Genomic DNA, 25,447 nt, shown 5'->3' with positions numbered 1-25,447 from the left:
AAAAAAGGAATGTGGAATTAAAACTGCCAATATGGCAAAACAATTACTCAACACACAGATTTCATGAGCAAATGAATAAATGGGTGTATGATGTGAACATGTGTCAGTCGTAGTCAGTGTTATAAATGAATATGATATTAAAATTTGAAGGGAGAGAAACTGATATGACCCTCTGCCAGATCAAACCAATACATATGTTAAGAGGACCCGCTGTGTCTGGTCTGGGCTCCAAAACAAGGTGGGGGCACTCGAGGGCATAAACCTCTCCCCGCTCACATGGCCTGACATTCAGCCAGCGGCTAGGAGGGGCCAGGGCCGATGGCCCCCAGATCCCTGCCTTGACCATAGACCCAATCCTGCCTGGAAGAGCCCTCCAGGTGACTGGAGGTGGGCTCCTGAACTCTGACCCCCCAGGCCCAGACCTGGGGGTCACTAAATGGACCCCCCCCTTGTCATAAGAATATGGGGCAGGCCCCACCCAACACGGGTGCTCAACAACAGTTCCCATTTGGGGGCTGGGAAACGCAGAGAAGGCAGCAATGCCATTTCTCTGTGATGGAGGGGGCTGGGGTACAAGGGTTTATCTTAGGGGCTCAAGACTAAGGCCCTGAACAGCCAGAGCCTGTGCTCCTTATCAAGACCCGGATGCTCACTGTCAACACGCACCTCCATTTGCAAAGCCCTTAATCTACTCAGTTGACAGAGGACTCTCCTCCCCCCTATGCAAATCGGGGAGCTGGGCTGGCCCCAACTGGGTCCTCTACGGGTCCTGCAGGGATATGAACCCATGCACAGTCCCCTCCGCTCCTGGCAGGTGTCCCCAGCGCCCCTACCAGCTCAGGCTCCTTTCACGTTTCCTCCATAACCCTGACTGGAATGGGGAGCCCATACCACCCACCCCATCTTGGGGAACCAAGACCCAGCAAGAAGCAAGTGCCGCCCCAGCTCCCGGAACGAATGAGAACCACGTTCCCCAGCCTCCTGCCTCCTGGGCCACAGGCCTCCCCACGCCTCTCGGGGTAATTTCTTGGGCTCTTACTTGGAAGTCTGTAGAGCTTCAAAAGAACAAATGTTGGCGTAAGAGAGATCTATTTGCCTCACGCGGTCTCCCCAGTCCAGAGGTGAGGGACAGCCAGGAGCTCCCCGGAGGCCACGGCCCCCTCCTTGGATGGAGGTATCCTTGCCAACGGTCAGGCAGATATAAATCTGCCACTCCTCCTACAACACCTCCCCACCCCTGCAGGAACAGTGGGCAGTTCTGTTGCCCAGGACCTCCCCAAAGCGGGGAGGAGGGCACATGGCACTGGTAAATAGCCTGCCGGAGCAGCCCTGTGCACCCAGGCCTTTCACCCTCTCTAAGTGGCCCCCACAGCCCTCTCTTCTGCCACTTTCATTCCAGCCCCAGGAACCTTATCTGGTCACCTCACCCGCGAGCCCCAGCTAGCTGGGGACAGGCAGCGGGAGGCCCTGAGAACCCAGCGAGCCAGGCTTCCCTGGGCTGAGTCTGCAAAATGACGGAGGCAAGTGACACACCCGGTCCCAGCTCTGACAAGTTCTCTGAGTTTCAGCTTTCCCATCTGGAAAATGGGTTAAGACTTCCATTCCTCCTCTCAGGGGCTTCTGGAAGGCTCACCTGAAGAAAGTGCAAGTGAACCAGCCTTGAAAGGCATCCATGAGTTTTGCAGGCCATCCCCAGGCTCTCAGGCTGTGTTTCCTAAGAGGGCCCCGAGATGAAGCTCTAAGCGCAGGGGTCTGGGTGCGAGGAAGTGCTAGTGGGGAAGCAAGAAAGGAAGGAAACCAATACAAAGTGTGCCAAGGGCGGCAATGGGCTGAGGGCAACTGGGCCCACTGGGATGCTCCAAGACACTGGGCAAGATCCCCTCCAGGGTGTCCCAACCAAGGCAGGGAAAGACTGGGTGTCTACCCACCAGCTCCCAGCCCAGTACTGATGGAGGGCTGCCCCGGAGGCATGCACTGCCCACCCTTCTGGCCACGTACACACACGCACACGCATGCGCACACGCATGCACACACACGTGCACGCGCACACGCACACGTACACACGCACACGCACACACGGTGGCGAGGGCAGCCCCAGGCAGGGTCCAGATGCTTGCCTTCAGAAGCGGCGGCCGGCTGTGTGGGCTGTGGGGCCCCGACAGCATCTGCTATCCCTGGCTATGCTGGTGTCGAAAACAAACAGGAACTAGACTCTTTTTTCAAAGACAACCCCTAGGTTGTCAGCTTTCGAGAAAAACTGTGAACCTGGCTGATCATGGAAATGTAGTGAGAAATGAAGTCCTCTGGAGGCCGTCATGGGAAAGCCTCCGGTCACCCCACCAGGGCCCTCCTACCTGCAGCCTCACACGGATCTCTTCATCACACAGAACCGTCAAGGGCACAGAGGCACCAGCCGCCAAGCTAACTGGTTGTGGAGGAAGAGGCATGATTAGGACCAGGCCCCACCCTCCAAGAGCTTGGAGTCATGTCTGGGAGTTGAAGCAAGCCTGGAGACAGCAAGGACCGAAGGGGCAGGCCCTTTCCCCATTGCAGGAGACGTGGGACCCCAACCAGGCGTCAGAAAACATTTCTGGACCTGGACCTCATAACCAAAGCATGTGGAATCAAAATGTGTCCCGGTGAAAACCTCAAGTGTCCATATAATCCAATCAATCAGAACCATGGATTCTTTGAGCAGCCCTGTTCATGGAAGGGCCGCTGCATATTCCAGCTCCCAATGTCTGGAAAAGTTATGTAAAAATCACAGGTGAAACAGAGTTTATAGTCCACGGGCGGGGAAATGGCATAAACTAAGTGTGAGGTCATCACCTGCCCTTCCTTGGCCAGAGCTGGTGAGCTGTATCCGGGGCATGTGGACATGCTGAGTGCCCTCGATGTGTGGGTGCAGACAGGGGAGGGACAGCATAGCCCCACCCTTGGGGGTATGGTGTGGGCAAAGCCAAGACCAGCCTCGGGCACAGCAATCTCGAGAGAGAGTGCGGGGACACTGCAGAGGGACACTCTTCCTGGGCCACTGGGGAGTCTGCCTGGAGGATGGGGGCAGGCTGATCTTCCAGGGAGCACATGTGGAAGGTGGAGGGTCCAGAGTATGCCAGGACCAGCTACCAGAAGTCAGAAGCCCATGGTTCATGGGCTGTAGCCGCATCTTCAGCTCTAGAGAGTTGGAGCCTCCAAAAGAGGATACTTTCACTTGAGAGTGTCCCACAGACGGGGTTCTAGAGCTGAGCTCTAGCCCTGGGTCTGTCACCCAGAGGCCGCATGGACAGACACCCCACTTCCCCTCCTGAGTCCCCATCTCTGCAGGCCTCCCGGGCCTTTGCGCATGTGACAATCCCATGCACTGGGGAAGGCCTCAGGCAGTGGTAGAGGGCACCCAGCCCCAAAGACAGAAAACCCTGGGTCCAAGCCCCCAAGCCCCAGAGGTGGCCTGCAGCAGAGTCAGAACTGGATGCCTCCCCATCCCACCTTCCCTTTGTGGCCGTGACCTTGACTTTCCCCACGTGCAGGACCTCCCCAGACTTGCAGAACATCAAGACAACCTGTCTGGGGGCTTCTGGAGAAACCGGGGCCCCTCATGACGCTGGTGACCCTTGTATCCTGATTGAGGATGACCTTCTCCACCTTACCCCCAGACCTTCTTAGAGTGAGGGAGAAAATGCTCTAGACAAACAGTTATTAGAGAAAATGATTTGTATCGCGTGCTCACACTTGCTCTGCATCTTTCCTGAGTCATCTCCGGGACAGTATCTCAGGTCCTCACACCTCCCTCCGCAGCCAGCAGGGGTGAGGCTGGTTTTGCCCAGTGCACGAGGCACCTGGCAGGGACCTGTCTGCACCCAGCCTGGTAATTCCCATATTCCCCGGGCTTTTTTTTCAGCATCATACATTATATTTAAGTCTCTCCAGCAATACAAATTTCAATTTGGCCAAGCTCTTTAATATTAATAGTTGTCAATCCAAATGCAGAGTGCATAATAAAAAATTTAATCGAAACGAATAGCTCACATATTTCTCTACCTCCTAAATATAGTTACCAATTAGACAAAAGATTTGGTTATATAACTTTGTAGAATTAAGGCCACCTACTAAAGACCACCGGTTAGGGCTCAGAAAGCCAAAATGCCAGATTCTGTCCTGTTAATTACTTTGAAAGATAAAACACAGCCAACTCCTGGGCTCCTTTGTCCGCCAGAGTACAAACTGAGGATGTAGAACACAATTCAGGGGAGTCTTCAGGGCTAATTTATGATCAGGAAGTTCTCAATAATGATAAAACCATCATTGCTGTAATGCTTTGTAGTGTACAAGGCCCAACCACTGGACTTTCTCAGGGCAAGGGGTGTGACCAGCATCACCACCACCCCATTGCACAGACAGGATAACTGAGGCTCCAAGGGTGGTCCCAGAGCTCTGACCCCAGGCACGGTGCTGACCACAGCTCCCATCTCCCCAGTCACAGGCTGTTCCCGGATCATGTGAGGACCACATGCTACTCTCTGTCCACTTCCCCCTCTCTGCCGAGAACATGCACATGGCCACTGAACCGGGGGTCACCGTCCCCAGAGCCCGTCCAAACATCATGGCCAGAATGCCTCCTGAGGCAGGGCAGTATGAACACCGGGGGCCTGACGGGTGGACCCTCTGACGGCCCTGCGGGTCAGAGAATCAAGGAGCTGGAAGGGACCCTGCCCCTCGTGTCGAATCCAGGCCCCTCATTTTGCAGCAGCAGAAACAGTCCTGGAGAGACAAGAGATCTGACCAAGGTCACGGAGCTGGTGAGGGGCAGAGCTGGGGCCAGAACTCACGCCCATGCGCGCACCTCTGCACTCACACGCTGACAAGTTCCAGGAGCACTGGGTCGGCCCTGGCCAGGCTCCCTCACCAAAGTGCCTCCTGCTGGGCGCTCAGGGCATCTCCTTTGCAAATGACTGCAGGCCTCTTCCGTGAGCGGCTCTGGGCTCAGCCCTGAGCTCCATCAAGCAGGAAGTTTAAATGAAATGGCTCCCAAGTTCCTTAAATGGTTTAATAAAACATATACTGACTGCAATGTGCAGTTTATAGTGGCAAACTATTGCCCCTCAGTTGGGAAAAATGACCTCCAGTCGGCAATATTACTTTCAGCTTCATGATTCTGGTCCGCTGTTGGCCATTCCCTCAACCCACCGGGCAATTCTTTTCCATAACGAGGCGGACTGCAGCCACCGCGTGTCCTGCTGCCCGAGGTGCCGGGATGTGCCTGCTAACGGCCCATTCCGTGAGGAGACAAAAGACAGAGCAGACGCATGAAGGGGACACACACAGAGGACAGGAACACAGCGTGGAGGGCAGTGAGGCGCCAAAAATAAGTGTAAGGGACACAGAGAGATTCGAGGAAGCTAAACGCTGTTTCACGCGGCCAGCTCCTGTGTGCGGGTGTCCCCACGCACGTGGCTCAGGTGCGGGATGGCCAACAAGTCAACCAGACGGAGGGGGTCCGCCCGCACTGCTCAACCGCTCCTGGCATCCGCAGCCGTGAGATCTGGAAAACGCGGGGCTGGGCGGGGGGATGTAATGTGAATTTCTAAAACTCTACGACATTAATAACAAATAGCTATTAATAACGCTTCTAATCACAAATGCCATTTCCGATATTTGGGGCTGAAAGGTTTTTGTCTCCTCTAAAAAAGTGCTGGGATTTGACTGCCAGAAACTGATGACCTTTTATCCTAAACTGTGCATTGAGATGGCTTGTTAAGCTCATTAGTATTATATGGTGAATTAGATTAGACATTTTATGATTTTTCAAAAAAGGTTTTTTTGATATAAAAAAAGCAGCAATTTCCTTTTTTGACATTTTTCACTTTTAAGGTAATAAAAATGGCACATGTGTACCATGGCATAATGGATTAATTAAGGAATATTATGTTTATCCTAACTCTTAACCGAGTTGTACATCTCCGTAAGTCACTCATAAAAATTAATGCATTGTCTTACGCCATGGGATGATAGACCTATTTTTACCAAACCTGCCCGGAATACATTGTTCTAAATTGGATTATTCTGAGAAATAGTGAATACCATATTTGAATATCATCAGTCCAAAATTATATTGTTATTTTAAAATGTTTTATTATTATATATAAAACCAAAACCTCTTGCTACTGTGGCTATCCAGGCTCTTAGGAGACCGAGCTGTCCTCACACCTACACTCCCGGCAGGCTATTTTATATCTCGTCTCATTCACAACGGGTTTGTTGTTTAAAAAACACATGCGCTGCATCAAAGAACCACTGGACGGTATTTTTTTGGCTATCTCTTTGTGTCTTGATGGTAGATGGGAATATAAAGGAATATTCATGCAAGATTCATAAAGGCCCCAGATTTCTAAATCAACAGATGAAAAATCCCTAAAAATAATAATGTCCAGATGTTGCTTATTTAAATGAGCTGTTGCCATTTAATGTTGCCAATCACAAAAGTGATAGAATTTGTGAATTTCAAGGTATTCGTAATTTACAGAGGATTATAATTTTTTACCAAGGGAGCATCCAGGGTGGTGAAAATCAGCAATTTCAAAAAATACAAATGACTCTTTCACGGAAGCCACCTTTATAACCTTGGCCTCGCACCATAACGCCCACGCTCTGAAGCTGGAGACTTTTTCTTTTCCAGGCTCCCTTCAGGGGAAACCGTAACTTGCCAGGCCGAAAATGCAGATTGTTTTTAATGTGCTAGAACTTCCAAATTGGAGGGACTCGGAGGAATCATATAGACCTAATTTCTCTTTTTTATTGGTAAGAAAACTGAGGTCCAGGAGCTCAAAATATTTGACTCAAAGTCCCTCAGCTGAGAAGAAAGAAGCTGCTAGAATCTGGTTATCCAAGATCCAGGCTAGGACACTGCCCACCATCAACATTAATGTAATCCCAGAGCACCGCACTGCCAAAGGGGCTTGTGAGGCATGGAGACCCCCGACCCCTGTCCAGACCAGCGCACCTCTAGGTCGGCGCCCGGTGACCTGCCCTTGAAATAGTCCTCCCGTCATTCTGAATCCACCACCAGTCTTCCCTGGCCCCTGGTTCCCAGATTCTGAGTGTCTTTGGGGTGAGACAAGACGAAGGAGTCAGCAAATCAGTCTTCCGTGGTTATCAGGGCGCCCACCCTAGGGCTGCCAGCATTGGGAGACCCTCAGCCAGTGGCCATCAGGGGGGCGGCTGGTTGAGCGAGCCCGGCCCCAGCACAGTTACCTCCCTCTGAGAAACCCTGGAGGAGGCATGAAGCTCCAGCTCCACATTCTGGGCCAGGCCCTCCCCCGGGCTCCCCTGGGCTCTGCACTGTGTGCCCGGTAAAGGAAGAACGCTGTCCCGCACAGCTAGTGACCTGGGGAGTGACCCACAGGGGGACACCCTGGGTGTGCCTCGTCTGGTCCAGAGGCCGCCTTGATGGGGGGCGGGAGGGGGGGTCTGGGCTTCACTCAGAGTCTGTGCCGACGGGTGTCCAGAATTGGCCACTGCCCTAAATGGGAAGGGGTGCTGGGAGGACCTCCTAGGATTGCTGGTGAGCAGACCTGTGGGAAAACCTCAAGTCCCAGAGGGCGCCCTCTCAAGGCCAGGAGACCTGCTGCCTGACTCCTGAGCTCCTTGCGCGAAGTACGCACAGTGCATCCCCGTGCAAGGTGTGCCCAGTGTAACAAAGCACAGACCCCACTGTTCCACTGTTCCTTTGGCCTGGAGAAAGGGCTACCTGGGGGAGGTTTATCCGGCACGCAGCCACTCCTCCCGAGCTGCCACCGCTCCACACATTCCAAGATGATACCCGAATGGAGAGTCCCTCCGGCACCTCCCAGCGCCACCCTGCGGACACGGAATGCCCGCCCACCTGGCAGCTGCCACCTGTGTGCTGCTGGGGAGAGGCTTCTCTGCTGTCCCAGCCCCACTCCTGAACGTGTCAGCTGCCTGAACTCAACGACCTTTTTAAAGCTCAGTCATAAAACACTCAAAGGTTCAAAAAGGAAGTGGCTTCAGGTCAAATGTGTTCTATTAAGAAAATCACTTATGTAGAGATAGCTTTAAGCTGGATATAAATGTCCCCGTGCATGTCTTTGCTGAAGATATGTTACGAGAGTAAATAAATAATCATAACCGGAAGACACCAGCAACAAGGTGCCTAGGGATGTCACAGTAGGGTCTGCAAACCGGCCTTTCATTAGAACCATCTAGTTGAGGGGCGCCTGCGTGGCTCAGTTTTAAGTGTCCCGACTCTTGGTTTCAGCTCATGTCCCCATCTCAGGGTTCATGAGTTCAAGCCCTGCATTGGACTCAGTGCTGACAGCGTGGACCCTGTTTGGGATTCTCTCTCCCTCTCTCTCTCTTCCCCTTCCCTGTGCTCACTCTCTCTTTTTATCTCTCTCTCTTAAAATAAATTAATTAATTTAAAAAAGAATAAAGCACCATCCAGTTGAACGTGGAAGACAGAACGTGAACAAGGGAAGATGCTCAGGCCTTGGACTGGGCTTCACGGCGGTTGGGAAGCACTGTGGGGAGGGTCCCCGTGTCCGCAGTGCAGAGGGAACAGCCCAGTGCCAGCCAGCGGGAGGCCCTCCCTGGCTTGGGCCTCAGGGGGCCTCTCAAACACCCCATCATCACTTTGTGGGGCTGTCTTCTCCCTGCCTCCAAACTCCAGCTCTAAAGCCCAAGGCCCAAGGCCCACCATGGGACCCTGGTGCAGGTATTAGAACCACGGGGGGCGGCGCCTGGGTGGCTCAGTCAGCTAAGCCTCCAGCTTCGGCTCAGGTCAGATCTCACATTCGTGGGTTTGAGCCCCGCGTCAGGCTCTGTGCTGACAGCTAGCTCAGAGCCTGGAGCCTGCTTCCAGTTCTGTGTCTCCTTCTCTCTCTGACCCTCCCCCTCTCATGCTCTGTCTGTCTCTGTATCAAAAATAAATAAAACATTTTAAAAAATTAAAAAAAAAAAAGAACCACAGGGGGGCTCATGGACACCCCAGCCCTCACAGGGCCTGGATGCCACGGGGAAGACCGTGTGTCCACGTGTGCCTCCCTCCCCCCGCAGCTCTGCCCCGAGCACACGAGGTGAATGGAGACCAAGAGCAGCTCTAGCGCCACGTCTCAGAAAACTTGCTGTGCTAGATGCCTCGCTGACTCCAGGTGCCTGGCCAGAGAGCAAGTGGAGGGCTCCCCCAGACCCTGGGGTGCCTGACCAGAGAGCAAGCGAGGGGCCACCCCAGACAGCACTCTGCCATGAGAAGCAGCAGCCATTGTGGCAAGACCTACACCCTTGCTGATGGGAGACTTCTACCCATCAGCCCTTCCCTTGCTGTTCCCTGGATCTCCTCTCAGACACTTTTGCACAGTTACGGGCTAAAGGAAGGGGGCTCCTCGAGAGGAAGCCCACTGGCCGGTGTCCCCAGGTGGTCTTGGCCCCTTGGGACCATGACCAAGGAGGACCACCACAGTGACTTCTTCCAAAGGATAGTCAGGGCCTCTGCGCTATCACCTGGCCCAGCAGGGCACGGACCTGCTCTGCTCTCTTCCCAAAATCACGACACACCTAATCTTGGTGGCAGAGCTCCGCTGGACGTCCCCACAGGCAATTCTCGTGTCCCTCAGCCTACACAACTGCCCCTGTGGTCTACATGGGCTCTCTCTAGAAGACGGCATCGTGCACTCGGGTCACAACATGAGATAATGACAGTGCTTTTTGCATGGGATCCTTGAGAGAATTAAATGAGATCATGCATACAAAACCAGGACCGTGCCTGGCACTTGGTAAACAGTCAGCAGTCACTTGCAGCTGCCGCATTTGATTTCATCCCAAGCTGAGGCCAGACCTCCCTACAGGTGTGAGCTTTCAGGTCCAAAAAGCATGTTTGAAAGACAACTGCAGGACAGGGCAGAATCAGGGGCAAAAGGGGCCACACCCGGGAGGAAGGAGAACAAGAGAAACCTGCCTGTTTTTTTCTCAGTTGGAGAAGAAACAGTCAGGATCCCATGATTAGAAGTCTTGCCTTTATTTCAGAGATTTACAAACATTTTTTTTTCTACCCAGAAATCTTTTTTCTTTCTTTTCTTTTTTATTTTTGTATTATAGTTTATTGTCAAGTTGGTTTCCATATAACACCCAGTGCTCATCCCCACGAGTCCCCTCCTCCATGACCGTGACCCCCTTCCCCTCACCCCCACCCCCATCAGCCCTCGGTTTGTTTTCAGTATTCAAGAGTCTCTCATGATTTGCCTCCCTCCCTTATCCCAACTCTTTTCCCCCTTCCCTTCCCCCATGGTCCTCTGTTAAGTTTCTCCTAGTCCACTTATAAGTGAAAACATGTGGTATCTGTCCTTCTCTGCCTGACTTATTTCACTTAGCATGACACCCTCGAGGTCCATCCACTTTCCTACAAATGGCCAGATTTCCTTCTTTCTCATTGCCATGTAGTACTCCATTGTGTATATATACCACATCTTCTTGATCCATTCGTCAGGTGATGGACATTTAGGCTCTTTCCATGATTTGGCTATTGTTGAAAGTGCCACTATGAACATTGGGGTACATGTGCTCCTATGCATCAGCACTTCTGTACCCTTTGGGTAAATCCCTAGCAGTGCTATTGCGGGGTCATAGGGGAGTTCTATTGTTAATTTTTTGAGGAACCTCCACACTGTTTTCCAGAGCGGCTATACCAGTTGACATTCCCAATAGTGTAGGAGGGTGCCCGTCTCTACACATCCTCGCCAGCATCCATAGTCTCCTGACTTGTTCATTTTAGCTACTTAGACTGGCATGAGGTGGTATCTCAGTGTGGTTTTGATTTGTATTTCCCTGATGCTGAGTGACGCTGAGCACCAAAAATCTTTTTTCAAACGAAACTTGACAAGGAAGCGCGCCATATGAAGCAGACAGGCATGGGGTGGCCCTGGAGGGGCTGAGGGATCCCAGAGCCCCCAGCCCTCATGCCCTCACACTCTGTGTAATGACTATCAGCATACTTGATGACATTAGACCAGTGGTTTGCCAAGTTCAGTCCCTGGACCAGCACCATTGCCGTTGCCTCGAGCTTGTTGAAAATTCAAATTCTTGGACCCCACCTCAGACCTTCAGAATCAGAAAATCTGGATTTCTGCTTTCACAAGCCCTCCATAAGACTGTGATGTTCGAGCCCGCTGAAGATCCACTGTGCTCCCTAGGGCAGTGCTTGACTGGATTGCACAGCTGATTTGCTTGGTCTGGGGTGTGGTCCAGACTTTGGTGGGGCTCAGATGCTCCCCGGGCACTACAAATCAGCAGCCAAGGCTTAGAGCCACCGTCTAGTCCCTGGTAGCTCCCGGGAGCAGCAGCACCACCTGGGAGACCGTCTGGTGTGTAGATCCCTGGCCCCCAGGCCCCAAGTCAGACCCCTGATCCCAGCAATGGTGTGTATATATCTGGCACCTGCTCTAGGTGATTCTGCTTAAGATTGAAAAGAAACATGGACACCACATGGTCCAAACTCTTTCCCCGCTGGGTGTGAACCTGAGGCTGGGCATGGCCTGAGATGCCCCAGACCACCCTGGCTACTGCAGCAGGTGGAGAATCTAAACAGCGTCCTCACACCTGGGCCGGCCCTTCTTCCCATGCCCACACAGCCCCCAACCAAACATGCTTGCCTCAACCTTCCCTTGGAACCTTCTCTCAACCTTCAGTCTGAGGCCTGAGAGGAGGGGTGGAGGGACCCACCCTACAGGAGGAGGCGGTGACTGAGAGGTGCCTGGGTGACAGGGATTCCACCGGGCCTTCTATAAACTCCCAAAATGCCTTCTGGGAGGCGCGGTTGCCATTTGTGAAGACTGTTGCCACTCACTGGCTTGTTACTGGAAGCCCAATCATACTGGGGACGTTATGTGTCCAGAAACATGGAAGTCATGTTTACACACACACACACTGGGGCCAGAAAGGAGAAACAGAAGTTTGAGAGATGATTCCAGCATGTACCAAACTTACCTTTTACTGTCAATACTGCCTTAAGTTATATTTTGCTAAGAAACAAAAACAATACTGTTGAGCCTACCTCACTCATGAGAGTGTCTTAGACATGAAATAATCCTCACACATGAACATGAGGGAAATTTGATGATCTTCTTGCAGGATTCCAGGAAGAAAATTTAAAAAGTCTTGGGGTAGGGAAAATTCAACACATACGTGCCTGCACCTTGCCCCCCCCCCCTCTCTCACACACACACACACACACACACACACACACACACACACACACACGGCAATCAAAGTTCTTTCTCCTCTGTCTGCAAGCCCTCAGTGATGGGGTCACACCTCACCCACCAGGGCTGAGCACAGGCACCCCTGATGAAGGCTGAGCTGCCAGTCAGCAGAGTCACCAAGAGAACAGGACAGTCAGGGCCAGAGGCATCTGTGGGCCATCACACTACCAACTCCTGGGCTGTGGACAGGCAGACACCAAGACAAGCCAAGGCCCAAACTTAATCTTTAAACAGAAAAGAAAAGTCATAGATATCCCCTTTTCCAAAGCACATTGTCACTCTCTTCTCCCACTTACTCTCAGGCACAAAGCAATTTCCAGCCCAAGTCATTCCTTGCACATTTCCCAAGCACCTACGCAACCCACGCCCCTTGCTTACGGCACCACGGGCAGATCGTCAACCACGAAACTCAAAATCCAAAGTCGCCGCAGTCCTTCTTGCAATGAGCTACCATGCTGGTCACATTATCATCCTACAGCTCAGATTCTCATACTTTCCTTTCTGCAAGGTGAACTGCGCCAGAAAAGCGCAAGGGTAGGGGTCCAGCAGAGCTTAAGCCACAGCCAAGAGTTCATGGAAAACACTGCTGTGTGCCACACACGACTTCGACTGCACGAAGCCCACTGCTGAAACGCAGTAGTGATTGGGAGGGAAGGTCACACATTCCCAAACATAGTAGGGGAATCTTTGCTTGAGACAGACCCAAGACCCACGATTCCCTGGAGCCCCCCAACATTCCCTGACCTTGGATCGATGGCTTATTTCCATGATGCACACAAATATGGAAAATCAACTAAGACATTTCTCTCCTTTGGAGAAAGAACGAATAGCTATCCACACTTTGTCCTCCACATGGAAAAATGTCAGAAGGTTCCTGGTACGAAGTCCACACATCCCAGTGGACCAAGAGGGAGGTCAGGAGGGGCGGAGGCAGGGGGACAACTGCCTGCTGCCTCAGTAGCAGCCCCTGATCATCTGAGCCAGAGGCACAAAGGGGGTGGCCGAGACGGTCCCTGGGAGACCGGACAGCAGATCTCCATGGTTGGAGGAAAAGATTTGGGGCCAGCTGAAGATATCTACGCTAGGACTCATGCCAAACAGCAGGTGATCAAAAGAATGAAGGGAACAGAATCGATCAACACGTTCTCCCGTATACCCTGGTTTTCTTTCCTCTGGGTTAGGAAAATAATTCACTTTTTTAATGCAAGGAGAAGTTATCGATTGGCTTAGCTTTCCTTCTAATCCCAAGGAAATGCTGCGCATGTAGACATGCAGGCATCCTTAAACTGTGTCCTTCTTCAGCAGAGTCGAAAGCGCGTCCTGCCATGCGGCACAGGGCAGAGGTCTTAGAACTCACATGTAAGAAGGAAAGGAAAGTCCAGCTCACCCAGTACCACCTGTCACCTTCATTCTCTCCCTTAATGTGCCCCCCTCCCGATGACAACATCACATCTTAATATTATCACTTATTTTGCCAACTAGGACCCGACCTCAGGCTCACTAAAGCCCTGGTGAGTGTTCTTTATGAAGAGCGATCTCCAAAGGATGGTGTTTACGGTGATGGTGACAATCACAAGATGTGGGGTCACAGGGACAGGCACGTGCCTCCTGGTTTAGCCACGTTCGGATGTGGCACTTGTGCACGTTAGCTAGGTGTGCTGAGCCTCAGTTTCTTTGTCTGCAGAGTGGGTTGCTAAGGGGTTAAACAAGATGAGGGCTTTCTGAAAAGAGCCACGGGAGAAGTGCTGTAGGCTGTGCAGGCCACCCAACTCTGCCATTATAGTGAAAGCAGCCACCGGTGATCCATAAATGGAGGGGAGTAGCCTGGATGCTTACAAAATCTTCTATATGAACAATGAAATCTGAAGTTCATATACTTTCCATGTTGTCACGGACGTTGTTTTTCTTTTGATTTTTCTCAATCGTTTAGAAATCTAAAAGCCATTCTTAGCTCATAAGCTATACAAAAACAAGCAGAACCACAATGAGATATCACCCCACACCCATCGGGATGGTTACCATCAAAAACTCAGACAGCAGGTGTTGGGAAGGATGTGGAGAAATTGAAATTCTTGTGCACCATTACTAGGGATGTAACATGCCACAGCAGCTATGAAGAACAGTGTGGAGGTTCCTAAAAAATTAAAAGTAGAGCTACCAGATGATCCAACAATCCCACTTTTGGGGATTGTTGAACTGAAAGCAGGATCTTGAAGAAATATTTGTATGCCCATGTTTATAACAGAATTACAATAGCCAAGACACAGACACCCAAGTGTCCACTGATGTATGAATGGATAAATAATACGTGGTGTGCATACACAGATACCCACATGCAGTGGAATATTATTCGGCCTTAAAAAGGAAGGAGATCCTCTCATATGCTACACTGTGGATGAACCTTGAGGACATTATGCTAAACAATGTAGACGGGGCGCCTGGGTGGCTCAGTTGATTGTGCGTGGGCTTCGGCTCAGGTCATGATCTCACGGTTCCTGGGTTCAAGCCCCGTGTCGGGCTCTGTGCTAACAGCTAGCTCAGAGCCTGGAGCCTGCTTCAGATTCTGTGACTCCTTCTCTCTCTGACCCTCCCCTGCTCACACACACTCTCTCTCTCTCTCCAAAATAAAAACATTTAAAAATTAAAAAAAAAAAACAATGTACAGCCAGTCACAAAGGAATGAGTACTGTTTGAGTCCACCCACATGAGATACCTTGAGAGTCACATTTAGAGGGACAGAAAGTACAATGGTGGCTTCCAGGGGCTGGAGCGAGAAAGTTCCGGGGAGGTACTGTTTAGTGGGTCTAGCATCTGTCCCGGACAATGATAAACTTCTGGGGATGGATGGTGTGGATGGTCCCACAATAATGTGAGTGTAATTACCACCACTGAACTTTGGGTGCCCTTGAAAAATGTAAACTTTCAATAGCAAAAGATACGTGTATTTCATTACAGGTGTCAAAAGTTTTTTTAATGTTACCAAAAAATAGGCAGTGTACCGGTATGACCCACAGGCCATAGTTTACCAAACCCTGGCATAAGGCATAAAAGCAATGCAGTAAAGCATCACCCCAAAAAGGAAAATGAGGGGAAGGGTACCCGTTATATGTGAAAAGAGAGCACAGAGGCAAATAAAAGGCTTTTTAAGATTATTCATTCAAGTCTACCAAGCACCCACTCTGGGCCCAATTATCATCTGGGCACAGACACAAAAACAGAGGCACCTCCAGGCTCTACAACCCAAGCCTTCCATCCTGCACCCCACTGTCCAAGGGCAGTGCCCAGTGTGTATGGGAGGACATGCCCTAAGGTGTGCTGGGGTGCCCTGTGGGCCGGGAGGGGGAGGCAAAGCCACACAGGCATGCGTGTGGCTCCTACATGGAGGCACACCCTGCTTGGAGTGGTCAGTGATCTTGCCAGGGATGGAAAAGTTCAATGACTACAAGGGTGACTTTAATTATATGTTGTTGCTGACTAGCATGGTCACGATGGTACAATTACACACGTATTTATCAGCAAGATACTTGCATACATAATAAACCAAAAGCAAAGTGTTACATTTCAGTGGACGCTTAAAATATAAAATTGGCCCATGATGCAAAGCAGCCCCACTCGCAAAGGGGTGGGACAGAAAAGCCACGAAGCTCTCCCCTCCCTTTCGCCAGGACCGCGTGGCATCCATCCCAGGAATGTACTCCCCAAACACTGAGTAAATCCCAAACCCCAGTGGCGTGTCAACAGCGGTCCTTCACAGAGGGGAAGCCGACTTCGGAAACTCACCACCTTTCTGAGCTCTCTGAACTTGCTAACCGCCAGGGTCCCCGGGGGTGCCGGGAAGACCGCATGCCTGGCAGCATGGGGGGGTTCCCAGCTCTGGTATGAGTCTGAGGGGAAAAGGCTAATTATCTGAAAATGGCCTATACTTTCCTTAATCTTGAACAAATAGAGAGAGGCGGGGAAAGATGACGAAGCAGAGAGAATGGAAACAACAGCAGCAGCACACGCGGTGCATGCCTACTGGAACCAGGCACTGTCTTAAACACATTACATAGACTAGCTGTATCATTGACTAGGTTGTCATTAGTGCCATTCCCGATTTACAGATGAGAAAACTGAGGCGCAAGACTAACCCCCCTGACACACAGTCCTGCAGCCAGTGAGTGGGGGATCCAGGGCGCTAACCCAGGAAACCTGGCTCCAGAGTCCACACATCCATGATGGGCTGCCAGGCCTTGGGGTCATTTATCTCCCTCTTTGTTAATTCTCCCATACTGCTATGGCTATGGTGTTCATTGTGCAATAATGCGTAAGTCAAGCGTGGGTGACTGTTCACCCTCATCCAAGGGAATAAGTTTTCCAATAAATGGTGTCCGCTGTGTGTGGACTTGGGAGCCCCAGCGCTCAGAGCCTCGGCCTGTCTCCTCAGGATGGCTGACCCCACATGGCCGGGCACCGGCCAGTCCCCCACAGATCAAGCACAGCACACCTGAAGAGGACACACGAGAACCTCTAACAGAACGTGAAACACAATATAAATCAGAGTCCTGCCCAGGAGACACACAACTAGTCATCTGGACAGGAAGCGTTCTGAGCCTCATAAACCCCTTGTACCACACTGAAACAGGTCACCTTTTCCTCTTCAATCTCAGTCTTACCGTGGATGTGCCTTCATGGATGTCTACAGATGTCCACACAACATGGCACAGTCCTGGACATATTTTTCTATTTTAAAAACTGGACTGAAAAGAAGGCATAATGACAGTGGTTTTGTATAACTGACCATTTTAATGTAAAAAAAAATGTTTGAGAGGGCAAGAAGTAAAGAGATGGTAAAAATAGGATTTCATTTTTACTGCTAAGCCTACTATTCTAAGATCTTATTCAGGTTTGAAATAAAACCCCATCTATCTGCCCATCCAGGTAGTCATCAATCCATCCATCCATCTATCCATCCATCCACCTATTCATCCACCCAGCTATCATCCATCCACCCATCTATCCATTCATCCATCTATCCATCCATCCATCTATCCATTCATCCATCTATCTATCCATCCATCCATCCATCCATCCATCCATCCATCCATCCATCTATCCATCCATCCACCCATCTATCTATCTGTCCGTCCATCCATCCACCCACCCATCCACCTATTTGACCACCCATCTACCATCCATCCTGCCAGTCACCAGTTTTACTGAGAACGTATTCTGCATCAGAAACCATTTCAGGAAAAAAAAAATAAGCAATATTGAAGGTCACATCAAAGGCCATGCCCTGACCAGCTCTATGCGGTGGTGGGAGAGACAGACCAAAAACCAGTAAAGGAGGGGTGGGTCACCAAAATGCTTCTTGCACCAAACATCACAATGTATTCAAAATCCACCAAAGCAAAGGTAGATCAGAGCCATTTCCTCATTTGTTGTTATCATCAAGGATCAGTTGTAAAAGCAAACAAGAGTGTCTTCTATGGAAATGCTAACAGGACAAAAATGTATTCCAATGTGGCAGAAATCATTTGAGGGCAAATACTACAAGCAATATTTTTATGACAAAAGCTTTATTTTTCATCTTCTCTTCCTTGATTTAAATATATACATGTATGTGGGTGCACACGTATCAAGATTCAGGTATTTCAATATAAATTTTGTATTCAAAATACTTTTCCTGATTTCAGTTGATTGCATATCTCGAGTCAATATTGCAGCAGTAATTCTTGTTCTGAATCAAAAGCAAGGATATCTCTCTTTCTCTCTCCCCCCCCTTTCTTTCTCTCCTGTGCTCAACAACCTCTCCTTCCTCCCCTACTCTCCAGCCCTAAGAAGCCCAAATATCAAATTGTTTTCAGAGCTGAGTGGTACCAAGGGCAAAACCTGTTCCTTCCGACGCATTTCCTTGCTGAAGGTTTCAGGGCTGCGGGGCCACGGCGCTGGCGAAAGCCACATCACAAAGTCATCAAGATAGAAGGACAAACCTTCCCACTTTGATTTGAGTGCGTAATTGTTTGAATACATCTCTCCCGCACTACCATAATGTCATCCTTGGTTGACACAGATTTTAAAGCCTTTTGAAAAGGTGGAATGTTATCAATCACGGGCGTGATTATAATGGGATTTAAGTGGAAGAAGCTAAGATTCAGACCCTCACTGGGGCCAGGCTCTGTGACAGAGACGGGAGGAGAGAGAAGTAAGGCAGCTGGCCTCAGCCAAGAAAAGGCTGTCGCCTTCGTCCACACATCTCCCCTCCCAAAGCCGAAGATGTCCCAAAGAAGCACCACCAAACCCTGGAACCCCGACTGGAATCCCCCCACCCCCAAAGCCAGTCTGCTGGTGTTCCTATCACCTTAGACCAGTGACTCTCAAGCAGGGATGGCTGTGCCCCCCTGGGGACACTTGGTTGTGTCGGGAGACATTTTTGGTTATCACAGTGGGGGGAATTGGGTATGCAATTGGCATCTGGTGGGTGAGGGCCAGGGTACAGCAATGACTCGCCTGGCCAAAATGTCAAAGGGCCGAGGCTGAGAATCTCCGCCTTTGATTCACAGAGGCTAAGCCAGAGATGGAGGGTTTGAAGCTGCTCCCAGTGGCTTTGCTACGCTTCTGTTCACCAGCAGACCAAGGCAGGTGACAGAAGAGAGGACAAAACGGGAGAGGAAGAAAGGATTCTGAGCCAAATTACTTCCTCTTTTGCCTTTTGATCGAACACACACCTTCCTTATTACACATCAGAAGAGGCTGGAAACCTAAAATTTATTTTCTTCAAGGCAAAACAACCTAGGATCTGCTGGTGGCAGGTCCCTGAGACTGTCCAACCTCTCCCTGACAAATCACGACACCACCTACAGATGTCAAATGCACCCACTGAACCCAATCACATGCCCAGATTACAAAGGCAGAGAATTGTGAATTTCATTAAATATGTTAAAGGGGAAAAAATCAGCTTTGAAAAATAGTAATCCTGTCTTTCAACAAAAATATTATAGGAAGCTATGAATTTGGTAGATCCGAATAGGATGTTGGTACATGTTTTACTAAGGTAATATAATGGCACACTATTATTAGATCACATTAATCATTACTGTGCCAACGGCGCTGACAGCCCCACTGAAAAGGATTGAAAGCCCTGGTAATGGATATAAATTACCCATTGTGTGATAAAAGGATTTTTACTAAGAAGGTAAGAATAAAACAGCAAATTTCTAATATAACTGTTGTGTAAAAACCAAAATAAAAGTAATCCATGGTCAGTAATATCCACAAAATCAGAAGTAAGCACTTTTTCAACAAGATAAAGTCACAATAAAAAAATATATATTCGGTACAATGTGAAATTAATTTCTGAGTGCGTAATTCCGCTATCAATTTCCCTGGTTGTGCGGTGACCTCTGAGGCCCATGGTCAGGAGGAGGTGGGCTCTGGGCTAATGAGATCTGAGGGTGAGTTTACAGAGACACCTCGGCTGCCCAGAGGAGGCGGGTGCAGACATCAAACGCAGCACTGCCCCTTCGTTCGCGGTTTAAGTTTTTATCGGCTTCGATGCCAGGAAAACACTCCGTGACTGAGTCTAGGGTCTTGAGTCTGGAGTGACAGATGCAAAGCTACTCTAGGACAAGTTTCCTCCAAGCCTGGGTGGGCCAGGCCATGGCCAGCACGGGGTGTGGGGCGGGGCATGGGGAAACGGCCGCAGGTGGCGCTCCCACTGGGGCCACGCGGACCGGGCGGCAGCTGCACGGGCTCCCGTTGCAGCTGCCAGCTGCTGGGCAGCACCTCTTAGGATGTCACACAGAGAGAAAGAAGCCAACCCCACAGGGCTCTGCCCCACCTGTGACCCTGCTCTGAGACTTCCTGAGCATGTCTTGACCTCACACACTCATCCCACCTGGAAGACCTGGGAACCCTGGGGATTCCTGGGGAATGCTGAATCCAGAAGCTTCCCCGTAACCCATCTCAGTCCGGGGAGGAAAAGGGAGTAGCTGGGAGAAGGCTTCCCCAGCACAGGGGTCTGCAGCCCCAACAGGGCAGCCAGCAGGGAGGAGCCACAGACTCACAGACAGACACCACTTCAATGAACTACAAAACGATGACGTTCCTTACCAGACAAGTCTTAAAGCAACGGAGCTCCCTCCTGGCTGAAGGGTAGTCTTAAAGCCGTGGTGCGCAGGAACTGCAAAAATAAGACCTGTTAGCAAGTCTCCACATCGGACATATCGACTTCAGTAAGACAGGTAAACAGCATGCATCCCGGGTAACAATTTGCCAGGCTAGTCAAGAGTCTAACAACATGTAATAGCCCCACTGCCCCAATTCATTGAGCAATTTAAAAATGGGAACTGTGTGACCTTTGCTGCAATAAACCCAATTTGCTCAGCTCCCTTGAATGGGAAACTGCCACCTGCAAAAAGAGAAGGGGGCGGGCATCTAACCACTTCTTCTCCAGATGGGACAGAAGACATAAGCAAGTAAGAGAGCTCCTGCTCTCCGTCTCTCTCTTTCTCTTTCTTTCCCTCACTCATTCTAAAGGTCGAGGAACTGATGAGGTCGTCGGGGTTTCTTTCTTCTCTCTGCTGTAAGGAGCCCCCTTCAGTAGACCACAATTCCACCCAAACTTCAGCTGACCACACCTGTTCAGGGCCGGATTCAGTGCCTCCAAACCAGCAATTCACAACTGGCCCAGCCTCTGGCGAGTTGGGCGGCGTCAGAGTCCCCTCTGCTGAACAAGGACCAGGGAAGCCGGACCCAGTTAGGCATTCTGCATTCTCCTGTCTCATTGCTCAAGTAAGCCGCATCCACAAGGGCATGCTCGGTCGAGATGAGGGCCTACATGGAAAGCCCAGATGCCCGCCCACAGTGCCCTGGAGCGGGGGCTGGAGGGATCAAGCCCAGCCCCAGCAGTGACCTCCAGTCTACTCCCTGGGTCCAGCCACACCTGGTCCAGTGCAGTTCGGAATCCGATTTACAGAAGGGATTTTACAGGGCAAGCAAAAGTTCCCGCTTGGTAAGTTACATTTCACTTCCCCTCAGGTTGTGCATTCTGATATTACAGAAGTGAGATTCCAGTAGGGATTCAAGGGTGCGTCTACAAACGGGAAACGAGAAGATACACTCAGTGAGCCTGCGGTGGCCCCCAGTCCATGGTGATGAAATGTGGACGCAAATCCGCTGGCTCACAGCATTCCATCGAATGTCCAAGACTGATTTCTGGCAACCTAAAAAAGTGTTTGCTGACTGAGTGCTGAAAGTGTTTCCTCAAAGTACAACAGGGACACTGCTATTTGTCTTTAAATTTTGTTTTTAATTTTTTAAACTTATTTTTGACTGAGAGAGAAAGAGACAGAGTATGAGCGGGGAAGGGGCAGAGAGAGAGGAAGATACAGAATCTGAAGCAGGTTCCAAGCTCTGAGCTGTCAGCACAGAGGCTGACGCGGGGCTCGAACTCGTGAACCATGAGACCATGACCTAAGCAGAAGTCGGCCGTGGAAGTGACTGAGCCACCCACGCGCCCCAGGACACTGCTATTTGCAAACTAATGTCTACCTGCCTATCTTGAGACATAAAGCCAAAGTTTACATCTCAATCATCTGCAACAAGGAAAGACATCACCCGTCTCTCTCCCTCGATCAGATTATCTTCTGCATTTTGTTTTTCCCTTATCAACATTGAAATCTAGAGAGTGCCAAACCAATGCCCGATGCTGTGGGTCCCCAGGCCTGTCCCAGCTGTGAGCAGAGCTGCCCCCTGCACCCGGCTGGCCTGTGAAGACTAACTCTCTTTGCTCACGAGACGCCTTCCTTTCAGGGAAGGGGCTGAAGAGGGTGGGCGACAAGTCAGGTTTTCGACCCAGGCTCATGGCTTGCAAAATTCTACGACTCTTCTCCGGGGGCTGTCTGCTTAGAAGTTTTGTGAATCCCGGTGACAGGGAGAACACGGAGGGACATCACCTACAGGAGGGGCCCACACCCACATGCCCACAGGCTTCACACCATTGACCAGAACATCACCAGCTCCTGCGCTCTGCCCTTGGGGCAGTGAGGGGAGCTTCTCTGATTAAATGGGTCAAGGCCTCAGCCCCAGGCCTATGGGCAGTCTCCTAAATGATCAGGGGGGTGAGTGGAAGGTGGCTGGGCTGTCCAGGCAAGGTCAGCCCAACAGCCCCTGCATGTTCGACGCCATGCCGGAATCTGCGGGCAGGAAACCAAGTTCGTGCCACGCGCACCTTTCTGAACCATTTCGAGGGGCCTCCTGCCGCCTGACGTCACGGCAGTCACGGCAGGTTGGGCAAAGGTGACCACGTGAGACCATTGATGCTCTCGATTTGGGACGGAGAGGGAAGAAAAGCTCCAGCCCAGAATTCTATCTTACCCGATGAAAGGAACCGCTGCCTTGGGGCAAGCAGCAACTTGCACTTAGAGAAAATGCAGTGAGGTAACCAGAAACAGGCCCCTGAAAGGAGGCCTCCCCTCGCCTCTGCCTCCCACGTGGACTCCGTGCTGAGGGGGTGGAGGGGGGGCCACCGCCGAGACAGCACCCACAAACCCAGGTGGGTGCACCTACCACCAGATCCGAGGAAGGGTGCGAGGGGTTAGATCACAAAGCAGGGCCTGAGCCAAGGCCAAGTTGGGCATCAGCCACCCCAGACAGGCCTTAGTGCCTAAAATCCCACCTACTATAAACTAATGAGCCCTGCAACACAGGTAAGGCATACATGTAGTCACCGTCAGCCGCCGGCACTGAAAGTGAGCTGAGGCCTCAAACCTACTGTGCGCTGGGCCCCAGAACAGGGACAGCAGGGCGCGGAGGGGGCCAAGAGGCATGTCAGAGGCTGGGGCACCGGGAGGGGGTGCACACCAGCTGAGCCCTTAAGCAGGTGCAGCAGGGCCTCAGTGGAGACAAAGATGGAGGCCAGGGATGGTGAAGGTTGAGAGTCCCTGACTGAGAGGCATGTGGGGTCCAGAAAGGAGCACAGGGGGACACAGCCTCGAGGCGGGGGAGAGAGGGCAGGAAGTGCAAGGTGCTGGGGAGGGGTGGTGGGAAGGGGGCTCTTACAACCCAGGCACTTCCGAGGCCCCCTGAGCTGCACAGGGGAAGGGAAGAGGGGGAGAGCTCTGAGAGACAGATGTGAAGAGGAGTTGGGGGGACAGGAAGGCACGAGGGACACTGACAACAAGACAAAGTGGGAGGTGGCCCGGCACCCGGTGGGCCCACTGTGTGCCCCCAGCCCTGTGAACTCTGTAGGAAGAGCAGGCACTGGGGACAGGGTACCCCCTCCCTCCCAGGTCCTCCCAGGGGTCATGAGGAAGCTCCGAACAGACCTGGGGAAACCTTCACTGGGCAGAAGCCAGGCCTCCCAGCTTGGCCCCAAGGGCGCTGGAAGGGAAGTGCCTGGAGGGTCAGGAGATGAGCAGAGATGCGGCTTGCCCGCCATCGCCAGGGCCCTGGGGAACAAGGCCTTCCCTCCAAGCCCATGTCGCCTTCCCACGGCCACTACACTCCTGTCTCCCACTCAACACCATGGCAACCGGAAGGCCACCCTAGTAAGGAGTCACCCTTTACCGAGGGCCTAACAAGCACCAGACGCCATGCTGAGGTGTCCCTATGTCACCTCCCCCCTCACGGGGAAAAGGCCTGCCCCATTCCCTTCTCAGTCCCTAACCTCCCGGCAGAGCTCAGGACACATTTGGGGGAGGAAGGGAGAGAGAGAAAGAAGGAAGCAGAGATGGAAGGTTGGAGATAGAAGGGAAGACAAAGGAAAGAAGGAAGGGAGGGAGGCAGGAGGGAAGGAAGGATGAGGAAGCAAAGGGGGGAGGGAGGGAGGAAGAAAAGAGGGAGGGAAAGAGGAAGGGAGGGAGGGAGGGGGGATAAGGGGAAGAGAGGACGAGGATGGAAGGGAAGGAGGGAGGGAGGGAGGGGGGCAGGAAGGCAGGAGGAAGGGGAGAGAGAACAGTAGGGCAGATGGAGGGATGGAGCTTGATGGAAGACAGGAAAGGAAGGAGGTAGGAAAGGGAAGGCAGGAGGAAGGGAGGGGAGGAGGAAGCAGGTGCAGGTGCAGGTGCATAAGGAAGGATGGGGAGAGATGGAGGATGAGGGAAAGAAGGAAGAGCTGGTCCAATGCCCCCTCCCTTGGCTGGTGCCCTGCTCCCGAGAAGCTAGCCCGCAGGGCCCAGAGCTCCGGAGAGACTGAGTACTGCCCCTCGCAGCCTCACTCGGCAGCAGGAGCCGGTGGCTATCATCCGCCGAGGGGTCTGGGCAGCCTGGGGCAGATGGGAGCCAGATAAACCGCCCTCCTTCCAGGAGAGTGTCGGGAAAGAAGGGGCTGGCAGTGACACAGCCACGACGGGACTCCCTCAGCACTCTGCCAGGGAAGCGTGCCGCCAACGGGACACACATTGGGAGCTATCTGGAGATGACACCCCATCCCCCCACCCCCCGGGACCGTGCTTCCCAGCCCTGCTGTCCTGGACAGACGCCAGGTGGGGGGCTCCCACCTCCCCTCCAGCGTGCACCCCCCACCTCCCAGGTCCCAGGCGACCTTCCTAGCCCCATGCTCCGTCATCTCCAGGCCACCAAGGGACAGGGACCCTTCCACAAACCCACAGCTCCTCAAAATGCGCCCGGACGTCCCATTCCCTAGCACTGAGTGATCCTCCCTCTGTCCCGGAGAACTCTGAGGGATGGCATGGCCCCAAGTGACACAGCCATTGCCCCTCCAAGTTCCCAGCAGGAGAGGAGTCCAGGTGACAAGCGCTACCTGGGGAAGAGCCGCAGGGAATCAGTCGCATGTAGCTGTCCCCTGTCAAGTACCCTCTGTGTGCCAGGCTCGTGGCCAGGCTCCGGGGACCCGGTGATAAGCAATGTTTCTATCCACGTGGAATTTCTGTATTAGTGAGCAGCGTCAAATGAAAGACAAGTAAAAGTAAAATATAGTGTCAGTGAATAATAAGCTCTAGTAAGAAAATTAAGTGAGGGAAAATGATGGACATAGACAATTTTTGATAAGGTGACCAGTGACCTCTCTGAACAGTGACATTTGACAAAAAAAAAAAAGAAAGAAAGAAATGAAAACCTGAATAAAGTGAGAGAGCAAGCACTGTGAAAATCTGGAGAAGAACTCTACAAGCAAAACAAACAGTGAGTGAAAACAAACAGTGAGTGCAAAGGCCCGGGGTAAAAAGGAGATGGTGCAT

At 51.6% G+C, this 25,447-nt stretch overlaps 1 protein-coding gene across 2 annotated transcripts in view; it reads right to left on the bottom strand.

Annotated features, from left to right (window-relative positions):
• ZNF536 (zinc finger protein 536) overlaps window positions 1-25,447 on the bottom strand; it is a 431,108-nt gene that overhangs the window by 357,221 nt on the left and 48,440 nt on the right. For both annotated transcript variants that reach the window (XM_029925742.1, XM_029925744.1), the window contains exon 2: window positions 20,361-20,430. The gene's annotated coding sequence lies outside the window, so the exon portion shown is untranslated. The remainder of the gene's footprint in view (window positions 1-20,360; window positions 20,431-25,447) is intronic.

The sequence above is a fragment of the Suricata suricatta genome, chromosome 16, assembly GCF_006229205.1.
Source record: "Suricata suricatta isolate VVHF042 chromosome 16, meerkat_22Aug2017_6uvM2_HiC, whole genome shotgun sequence".
NCBI classification, from domain to species: domain Eukaryota; kingdom Metazoa; phylum Chordata; class Mammalia; order Carnivora; family Herpestidae; genus Suricata; species Suricata suricatta.
The sequence above is the reverse complement of the archived record's forward strand: the minus strand, read 5'-3'. Positions and strand labels throughout refer to the sequence as shown.